Below are 11,119 nucleotides of genomic sequence, written 5' to 3' on the forward strand. Positions count from 1 at the left end.
GACCCTCAGAATGGCTTTCTACCTGCAGTCGCAAGTATCAAAAACTGAGTACGGTAGATGAATGACTGCTCATAAATTCTCAGCAGCTATATTTAGTGATGAATTACTTGTAAAATGATTTACAAATGCGGTGATGTTCTAAGAGAAAGTTTACAATTGAGACAGGTTCCAAAAAGTTCTAAAAAGAACAAAAAGAACAAACCTGATCCACGGACCGCGACTGCCGTAAACATCTACATCTATCCTCGCTGAAAACCGTTCCTCTGTTCAGATGAAACCGCTTACCGAAGAATAGAGCAGAAAAGGAAGACGGGAAGGAAGAAGGAAAGAAAAAAAGAGAGAAAGCAAGAAAGAAAGAAAGAAAGAAAGAAAGAAAGAAATAAAGGAAGAAAGAAAGAAAGGGGAGGGGAGGGGACAGGGAGAGAAGAGAGAAAGCAATAGTTACGCCCCAGTAATTCGGGTACGCAAGCGTTCCTCCACAGATCTGGGTCTCTCAGCCCTGGTGGAGTATTCTTATGCAACAAGAACACTGATTGCTTCTCTGTAACATCATAGTGAGGTCCAAGTGAGGCCCACTAGACTGGCACGTCCATACCAGAAAGGCTGCCTGGAACACAAACAGTTCTGTCTTCTCCAGAAAGCGTTCTGGCCGCTTTGGTGTCGTATTTGGGCGAACTCTCTCAATAGCTAAAACCAAATAAGTGGCTAAAAGGTTGTGGGAGAGACATTACAGAGGACATAGGTAGGTTGTTTATGAAGATGATCAGTGGTCACAGGTTGTTGATGAAAAGGATGCAGTATATATGGGTTTGCCGTCTTGCATTTATCAGTTGTAAGAATATTTATAAAGACAATATTGACATATCCCTACTTCATTCAGGGGAAAATAGCAGTATCAGACGTAGTATACTGCATACAGGTGTCGTAAAAGTATGTATACATGCTCTGGACTTATTACTTTCTTTATGTAGAGTTATTCACTGTACATAGCGTTTCATACATACTGGAGTGTATTTTGCCTCTTTGATTAATGGGCAATACAACTGCACCTTTTCTATACTCGAATGCTTGGACCAGCCAGCTTCGGGTGGGGCTACCATCTCCACGAAAGCAATTCTGCCTGCCTGCCCTGCTTGCCCTGCTTGGCTGCCTGTCTGTCTGTCTGCCTGTATGTAGCGGCAGATGTGGCGGCCAGGTCTGCAGATTCAGCTCTATAGTTTCCGTTATACTACATGCCCAAGGCCTAAAACCACCGCGATGCGAATGTATTTTCGAACTCATCAACTAGGAGCACGTTTAAAGGTGCCATGAAGACAGCACAAAGCTCTTTTTTAACATAAGATAACCATGACGGAATTTAAATAAGTGAATTTTAACGCAGACTTAATTAGGCTGGATGATCAGGGCACTTTCAACGATGGGGTAGCGGTTATTCAAGGCATTTGTCACACTCTGGTTGGTGTCATCTACCAGCGTCACCTACGGATTGGCTAATGCGACTTGATTTATAAGGTTAAACAGTGGTGGGGCCAATTTCGCTTGCTACCGAACTGCATTTATGCGCACGTTGTCAGCGTGCTGAGTGCCCGTGTTTTGTCAGTTCCGCAAAGTACGTCATAAGATATTTTTTAAAAGATATTTTCGTGTGTCATCAGGCTATTCAGAGAACGGGTAGATTGAAGTATGTCTTTTCAAAGACCCAATTGCTCTGCAAAGGAAACATCGCTCCCTCTAGAACAAAATTGTAGTGGGTCACAGACTGCCTGATCTGTCGATAAAGCAAAGATATATTAAAGAAAATGCTTTAGGTGTCTCATTAAACGCGAAAAGTGGCCGTAGTTGTCGTCGGCGTAACATGAATGGTACCAAAATGTCATCCGCTGTGAAGAGAAAATAAATAAATAAATAAATAAATAAATAAATAAATAAATAAATAAATAAATAAATAAATAAATAAACAAAAGCCCATTTGGTTTCATGGAAGTTGAGCCCGGGTCGCCGTCGCTGCACCCAAGCGGGCTAACCCCAGCACTAATCCAGCACTGCGCCAGATTGAAACAAGAATTAGCGGGATGCCTGCCCCGTGACAGGTGAACGCGATGGCAAGTGCGTGGAACAAGTGCACGCCGAGGAGAGCTTTGGCATTTTGTGGAAGCTGCCGCGGGAATTGCGGCCAGTCTGCCTGTCGGGGTAGTTCGCGCCAAAAGACGAAGACACGAAAGGGAAGAAATAAACGGAAAAAGTATATATGCAGCAGGGCACAAGCATCTGATAATCAACCGCTGGCTTTCGCCTTCGGATCACGTAACCAGACTTAAGTTGCTGAGCAATTTTTTTTTGTAGTTGTGGTTCCTTTAAGAGTGACGCATTTCGTAGCGATTAAAAAAAGCAGGAGTGCAATAACTTGCGTGTGGGGGCTTGTATTGCGCTTACCCGAGACGGTTTTATTGAGTGACATCATCGCCGGGTCAGCGGCGCGATCTTGGCTGATCGTCGACGAGGGCGCGGTTTATAAGCGCGGGTACCGTAATTACTCAAACGAATGAGGAAAATCGCTGCGGTTAATTATGCGATTACGCGGCTGGCACACTTGGCACGGCCGGCAGCACGAGCGGTACTTCGCTGTGCCTTCTCGGTCTCGCACGCTTGGTGTCACACTCAGCGTAAAGGGCGCGCTGGTATCAGCGGGCACCCTATTAGCCGTGCAGTCCATTACTATAGTTTTCAACTAGCGAATAATGCACCAAAAATGGCTTTCTCCGGCGTTCTGTGAATAGGCGCTGACGAAGGTTTGGAACTATTCGTACTTCGACGTGCATTTTTCATCGATCATCTTCGAGCATAAACTGCATAAAAAAATGCCTGATTCCTTGAATCCGTGCAACGGAGGGATTGCAGGAGACTACCACACCCAATTGAAGTGTTTTACGGTTCCTCCAACGCTGTGGGACAGCCATCAGGTGTTGGAGAGGGGCACTTCAATATAAGCTACCAGGAAAGGCCATCGGGTGTATCCCCGCTCCCACGCTTTTAATCCTTGGAACGCAACGCTAAGCTAGGAGCTAGTTGGCACTGACTCATGTTTGACTGCGCGGAGGGGTTACAACACAAGCGAGCGCAACTACACTCGTCTTGTGTGTTGCCCCCGTGTTTTCTTCGTCCTTTGCAACCATTAAACGCAGCCAAACATGTTGCAGAGCGGGTAGACGGATGGGGCGTCAGATGAACGAAAAATTAGACATAATCCAAGAGGATTACATGAAGGAGTGTAACAAAGACTTGCCGTTTCAGTAAGCCTTATCGCACTTAAATAATACCAGAATACGTGAATTGACCTCTACTTCAGAAAAGATTCATATTCAGGATGCGTATATTTTGGCTTTTACAAATACCTGTGCGAAGCCTCCTATTTACGTGCGTACGCACCTCGCGTAACACAAAAGTTCATAAAGTTCATGACGCGGAAGTGCATCGTGAAGACCAGGGGGAACGCCTTGCTTACTAGGATTGCGGAGAGGGCTTTTACGGTCGGGGAAGCCGCAGAAACACTCTCCGCAGTTATAACGCGGATTAGAGAGGCGAGGAGGATGTGGTGGTAGAACGAGGTGAGAGTAAGTGCGCATTTCCGCCTTGTATTCCATTTGTGTCTGTGACAATGTATTTTCAATAGAAGCTAGATTCGCAATTTCCTGCTTTGACTGGAAACCCAAGGTGACCTTGAAGTTATACTAACTGTCGTCGCGTTTGACGTTCAAAGCGTTGAATTACATTACTCTCCCTAAAAAAACTTTCATGACTTTGCGCTCGGTTAGATTAGCTCATTTCGACGGCAAATGTTGTACATCCGTTCCATTAGACCACTTTCGATGCTGTGGAACTCCGCCAATACGTTTTAGGGCGCAACAGTTCATTAAGTCCGAAAATGGCTTCTGTCCAATAATGAAATCCAACGAAGCTTAAGCGCGAAGCGGCCTTGTCGCCTTGTGATCAATCGATGTACTCTAAAATCGCGTTAATCCCTTCCTATTTGCAAAAAAAAAAACTACTAGACGAAAAGCCGCTTGAACGACGTCTAACTCCTGTAAATGCTCGTGGGTCGGCTTCACCACAACTCCGCTGAATGACCAATCACTGCGATCAACAGGGCGAGTTAAACCAATGAAGAGGCCCAGCATACGACCTGACTCGAAAAGTGTCGTCTGCGCTGTGACGTTGCGCACGGCAAGTACGACGTTCTGCAGTGCACAATGCGCCACAGCGCGAAACACATTTATTGGTCTACTCGCACGCCTGGATATTCGTCGGATTTGCTCCCTTCGACTGAGTGGCTGGCCCGTCAGGAGCATTGTGTCAGCGGAGACATAGGGAATGTTTCCAGAGTAAGAGACACCGGAATGAGAAAACGGCCATATGCCGCTCCAGAAGACCCGACAGTACGCGAACGTTAGTTAGCCTTGTACGAGGCTCTTTCCCTCAAGGCCAGTGGCCGGGTAGCAGGGAGGACTCTTGTCGAAGCGAGGGCCACCCAAGCCGCAATAATTTTTCGCACCGGTCATTAGTCCTGCTTTGACCATTAGCATGAAAGGCCAAAACTCGATTGTGGTTGTGTTTGTGCCGAGTGGTGCACGTGTACAAATCCGTGAACGATTAGTAAAAATACTAGCAGGCCGCATTGAGAAAAGTTAGCTTAGGCAAACTCTTGGCAAATAGAGCAGTGCCGGAGTCTATACCGGCCCCAGCTGCACATTTTAATGCTATTGTTGTCGAGATCAGCGGCGTGCACGTTCTTTTGTTAGATAACAACGTCAAATCTGCATAAGAGACAGTGTTGAGGCTAGCACGTGGGATGTGGGCGTGCTTTACTCCTGCAAACGCGTATGTCTCTCGTTTCCTTCGTTATTGCCGCTTTGCTAGGCAAGATATTTTATATATATGTTTAGAGGGTTAATCGCAGCTGACATCTCAGAAACTTGGAGTCTGTCAAATCACAAATATATGTTTTTTTATAACCCGTCCCTAATTATCCCAAAGAAAAACAAGACAGCGAAATTGAAGCGCGAGACGTTGTTTCGTAAATGCGGAACCGTTATTGTAAGTGTAACACAATAAACGAACATCAATGTCGGCTCCCGTAAATACAAAATAGGTAGACCCGATGTTACAGTTTTAAAACAATTCGTCAACACCGGTCGTATCAAATTCAAGGTTGATCAATTAGATGGGCGGACGAATTTCAACTGTGTATAACACACCCGGCGCAGAAATCAAGGGTGGTTGACATCGTTGTTAGCGACCCCTTGTCTCTTGCCCGTTGAGGCTGTTTTCGTTCCTGATGCCAGCACCTATAACGCTTTCGGGCGAACGCAGTCACATCTTGAGTGAAATAGTATGCACGTTGCTGTCATTCGCCGATTTTGCTTCGTTGCATGGCGGCATTATTTTATCAATTGAGTACATTGGGGTGAAGCTTAACTGCGGGATTGCCTCAGAGTAGTTGCAACGTCGAGCATATGCTGTGAATGGGAATTCTGAATAGTTAAAGTAGGGTGAGGTAAAAAGTGGTGAACTGTACGTTCTTAAAATTGCGAAGTGTACGAAAATGCCTTATAATAGTTCGCACCTGAGGCAAGAGCCCCGCCAATATTACAGTTCATTGTACATTGTGAGCGTGACCTTTTCTTGCCGTCATGCAAAAAATGCATAAATTAGAAAAAAATACACGCAGCTCGCATCTGATTGTATTCTTCCTTATATTTCCGTGGACTTTCTCCCGTGGCTTCTGAAATTACGTCTCTCCTAATTTGCACTCTAAGGCTATACCGTCGTTCAGCTTCCTAACAACGCGTTTAAGGGACCATGTCCATCACGCCAACGAAGCATATTCGGAGAATGACAGCACAGTGACGTACTTACATACCTTTTGACGCAAAATGGGCTCTGCGCTCGGCATTGCGCAATGCGCAACGTCACACTTGCATTGCGTGATGCCACAACGCAGGCCGAACTTTTAAGTCAAATATTTTTCGTGGTACGGCTATTCGTCTAAATTTCATATTTTGTCGACTACATTGATTGGGCAATTAAGTGCCTTGCGGGGCATCCAAACTACAGGATTGCATTAGAGAGTCTGTGGTGCGTAAAGGCCCAACCAGATGGGCGCATAGTTCTTGTCAAACGACGTAGCTCCGCATAAGCGCGCGTAGATGGGCGTGAGTCCGCCGCACAGCAAATAGACTGTTACGCGCCTGTCGTGCCAAAGTCTGATCGAACGAGATATCCGCACACTGCACCTGCACTGACCGCGCGCTGGAATTAGTTCCAGCCGCCTATCCGAGCCGGCTTGAGGAGTAGGCAGGGAGACCGTTATTCCCTATGCGTTCCTTCCGAGATTGAAAATGGGTTTTCGTGTAAAAAAAGACGCCCTGCATGCTTATATCGTTCATTGTTCGGAGGCAATTGAATGGTCATAAATGTTTAAAAGTTTCGGGGAAGCGGGTCCAGCGTCGTTAGGCCTAGGCCGCACGGTGCGTACTTTTTTAAACGCGCTTACGTCGATGCGCGAGTACGCAGAAAATTTGTTCTTTGCGCCAAGACAAACGCTTATTAAGCAAGCTGCTATGGCTTCAGCCAAGAAACCCAAATTTCCTGCTCACCAGGGCTCGTAACGCGCCTTACACACAAAATAATTGAAAAAAAAAAAAAATATTGGCCGACGCTGTGGCTGATGCGAACGCCGAATATCGGACAAAGCAGCGCCCATTCCAACTTATAAAACCTTGTTCGATACCCCACTGCGAGTATTGGTTACTCCGTTGTTGTGTAATAATTTGCGAGACTTTAGAGTATACGCACACGTAATTCAGAGTACCCGCACGGATTTCTTGTGGTCGACTGTCCTGTACTCTTAAAAATGGCCGCAGGTGGGCTTCACCACAACACTCTGGAGCGACCAATCATCTTGACCAAGTGCGCAAATTTGGCAAATGACGAGGCCCAGCATGCGATTAGAGCAAAATGTGGTATCTTGACAACAGCGCAGGGCGTGCATCTGCGCCCTTGTCACAGCGTATACTATTTTTTTTATTCTAATAGCATGCTGGGCCTCGTCATTCGATAAACCTGCGCACTTGGTCAAGATGATTGGTCGTTCCAGAGTGTTGCGGTGAAGACCACCTGCGGCCATTTTTAAGCGTGTGGTGCTTGCGGTGATTGATTCGGGAATGCCCCAGCATGTTCCGCAGGCAGAAGAGTCTGTGGAAACGCACGCTGCAGACGCGTTCATTCCTATGCATTGTCCAATACACCGCGGCGGGTATGTGCACATCTCTGGATATACACGTACCATTTCGCTAGAAGAACAGTAGCGACTATCAGGTATGCGCCAAAGCTCAGACCAAACTACCCGCAGTTTGTCATACAATAGTGAAATGAGTACTTTCTCCATTGGGTACCATAATGCTTAGCACTCAAAACAACACGTTAGGCCAACGCCCTATGATTAACTAAGCCTAACGTTAGGTAACCTCCAAGTTGAGCCTCGCGACGCGCCAAGCAACGTCATATTCAGCGCACGTTGAACTTCGGGTGCCGGTAGTCGAGGTTGCGCTTCAAATCATGACTTCATGCCTAACGATTGGCCGCCGCATAACCGAGTGGCCCTTTCCCACTGCTGCGCATCAACGTTTGCGCAAGCGAGCTATGAACTGGCAAATAGAGGAAGTGAAAAAAAATTCTATATCTGCGGAATCAGCCGAGGCCAGCTAGTAATTCCGCACTGAAAACGGCTCAGTTACCCCGAGCGAAAGCACCGACTATGCAGGCAGTGTTTCCCGAAAGTTTTGCTTTGCTTGAGATCTCGCAGCCTGCTGTCTACCTATATCGTCTGGATGAATGCCCTTGCGCTGGAGGGAATGCACAGACAACCCAGCGGGCGCTCCACCCATGTCGAGATTCAGGGACCAAGCGCCACCGAAGCAGCCGCTAAACCCCTGCTAAGTCGCGTGGTCTGATTCCAAGCGCAGGCGAAGCAGCCGTTTACCCCTCGCCTAGTCAAGCAGCGGCGCAGCGGCGAAGCTCCGAGCTCGCGAAGCGACAAGAAAGGCGCAGCTAGGGCGCCGCCGGCTGAAGGTTACTTGCGGCGCGATGAATGACCTTGAAAGATGACGCGTAATGGAGCTTTCGCTCGAAAAAACGTCGCCTGGAAACATGCAGCTGCTCTGCATCTAATCTACGAAAGTACATGCAATACTGGAAATGAAAAAGTGGCAATAAGGATAACTTATCCCCCGCATACGCTCATCATGAGGCGGAAGTATCGATCGCACACACACACACACACACACACACACACACACACACACACACACATATATATATATATATATATATATATATATATATATATATATATATATATATATATATATATATATATATATATATATATATATATATATATATATATATTTCTGTCTTCGCTCATCACGTTTTTAGTGACGAATGACTGCGATCCATGAAAGGGAAAACTAGTTCAATGACAAGGCCCAGATCGTCGATGTGACTCGTGAAATGTGCTGTGACGTCGCACAGCGCATACCACATTATGAGTTCAGTCGTATACGTCTGGGCTTGTTATTCGTCGAATTTGCTCCAATCTAACTGTTGGTCGTTCACGTGCAGTGTAGCGAAGCAGCCCGCGCGCAACAAGGTGAGGCAGTCATACCCACCTCTGACATTTCATTTGCCGAACAAATCCTAAGACAAAGCCCTTTAGTTACATCCGTGTTTTCTGCTAGCTATTATCCGCGCGGACGAGCGAGGATATTGGTACCAGCAAACAAGTTTTCAGAACACATGTTCTACAGTGAGCCTAGCAAAATCGATCAGTTTTTTTTTTTTTTTTTGCCCAGAGTTCGCAGTTGGGAATGGCCGTGCTCTCTCAACTGTAGCGTTTAGATTTTTTTTTTGTAGCTGTTGTTGATGAGAGCAGGTTCTTTCGGGTGGGAATGATTAGTAAGAAAGATTGTGGGGAGGTGGATATGTTTGCATACGCAGCGTGTAGCCCGCTCGAACGGTCATTTATAACCTCATAGGATTTATGACAATCCGGTCGCCTTATTAGGCGCGGATTTCGACGCGTGCAAATGCGTGTGAACACTCTCTCCCGCAAAAAAAAAGAAGACATCTAGATTCCGGAAAACAAGGGGAGTCGGGGGGGGGGGGTGGAGGGGGGGGGGCGTGGAGGGCTATACACCCAGCATTGTTGCAGGGCCAAGCAGTGTGGGACTAATTTTTTTATTTTAATCCAAAGCTGACGAATTTAATTCATACATGTGGCTATGTGGCTATAGTTCACCAATACAATAAAGTTAAGTGAACAAGGTTATATAAAAAAACTTCCACTGTAAATCAACGTTGTTGTTGGCCATAGGTCACGGGACTCCTTAGAATGATGAATGACGGCTTTTAGCTACGGACGGCTCTGCGCTGATTCGTTTCCTGTGCATGGGTACGGAAAGCTAGCTAGCACTGCACAGAAACTGTGCGTCTAAATAGTAATAGCAGACGAAAGAAATAGTCTTGCGAAAAAAAAATCAAAAGTGGGTGATTGCGTCGGTAAATTTTGGAGACAACGCCACCCATTACTGTAAATATTCAAGAAGCTTTTATACACTATAAATCACTCTCACTGAAGGCAAAATAACGGCGTGTATATATGGGTCGATGAGAATATTTCGTTTCTAGTCATTCAAAGGAGTTTCATTACATAGTCGTGGTGTCTAAAATGAGATAATTATAGAAAAATATAAAAATAGTTGGAGAGATCATGCAGAAGAAATGTGCGCTCATTTACAGCAAGCAAAACAAGAGCTGTGACATTTTCAAGTTCTTGCTATCATGTGCATCTTAATTAAGGGTCTTTGTGATATTAAGGCTGCGCGTGCGGCTGCGTATACTGGCTCGAAACGACGACTAAGGTTCGCAGTTTACTCCCGGGTTATCTTAAGCGTGTTATATAAACGAGGAAGGAGGTTAAGAGTGAACATGAGCTCTTGAGTCTCACGCCCAAGCTTTCCCTCTGTACTACGCCGGCCGCTACGGTATTGCGGTATTACTCGTGGGGCTTATTATTTAGCCGCGAAGATACTAGGCGCAGTGTGAACGGGCGTGAGAAGATTACCGTGATTAGAGGCACGATGAGCCCTTAAGCTGGCTGTCGACCAGTATTTTTTTCTTATTTTGTCTTTCTACAGCGCTTCGCTCCTTTAATTAGACTGCTCCTAGTTTTATTTTCTTTCATGAGAAGTATCTGGCGTCCTCCTTTGTTTTTCTTTTTTTCATTCCCCGTGTTACTGAGGCCGCGTTCTGTGTACGGGGCGCTATGTATCCCCAGGCTTCATTAATGCATGGGCAGAAGGCAATGGTGGGGCGTACTCACTGTCGCCTGCAGGTGGTCCGTATGCGTGAGGTCTTGCTTTACAAGGTGGAGACAGGAGCCAAGATTTCCGATCGTCGAGCGAATGCCAGCCGGGACGGGCCGCGTGAGCCCTTTTATAGTGACTACGCGCCTCTTTCCGTGCACCGTTACGGCGCTGACGCAAGCAATTTGCGGCTCGGCTTCTCATAACGGGGAGAGGTGCCACCGCTTCTTGTGGACATGCGTAAAATAAACACAAAACCGGATTGGCTGCGCGCATTCGCGTTTAAAACGCGAGTGTGTATACGGACCTTTATCAAAAATAAAAAGTGAAGAGTTAAGCAACGAAGTGGTATGCGAAGTGCTTGGGCATTTAGTATAGCCTTGCATCGGGTCATTACCTTAATTAAGCGCAGGCAGTGACTACCTGCTCAGGAATTTTGCGCGCTCGTTTTTAGAAGAAACGGTCTAGGAAATATGCTGTAAGTACATGCGCGAGGGTCAAGATTGCTTGGAAGAGCAATGCTGACAAGAGACAGCATGGCTGCGTTGAGCGTCTTAACGCTGTTTTGCCTTCCTATCTCCACAACGTTGTAGGGTGAGCTGGTCGTTATGCACACTACTAATAAAAGTGCCGTAAGGCTTCTATCTCTAGCTACACCGTGCGCTCCGAAGGCGACTGCCATAATACATCCTTACAGT

At 46.4% G+C, this 11,119-nt stretch overlaps 1 protein-coding gene across 1 annotated transcript in view; it reads right to left on the bottom strand.

Annotated features, from left to right (window-relative positions):
* LOC144169833 (uncharacterized) overlaps nucleotides 1-10,578 on the bottom strand; it is a 29,480-nt gene extending 18,902 nt beyond the window's left edge. The window contains exon 1 of the mRNA XM_077699201.1: nucleotides 10,439-10,578. The gene's annotated coding sequence lies outside the window, so the exon portion shown is untranslated. The remainder of the gene's footprint in view (nucleotides 1-10,438) is intronic.
* Nucleotides 10,579-11,119: the final 541 nt, after the last annotated feature.

This window comes from Haemaphysalis longicornis, unplaced genomic scaffold (genome assembly GCF_048455015.1).
Source record: "Haemaphysalis longicornis isolate Haplotype H1 unplaced genomic scaffold, Haemaphysalis longicornis Haplotype H1 scaffold_1, whole genome shotgun sequence".
NCBI lineage: Eukaryota > Metazoa > Arthropoda > Arachnida > Ixodida > Ixodidae > Haemaphysalis > Haemaphysalis longicornis.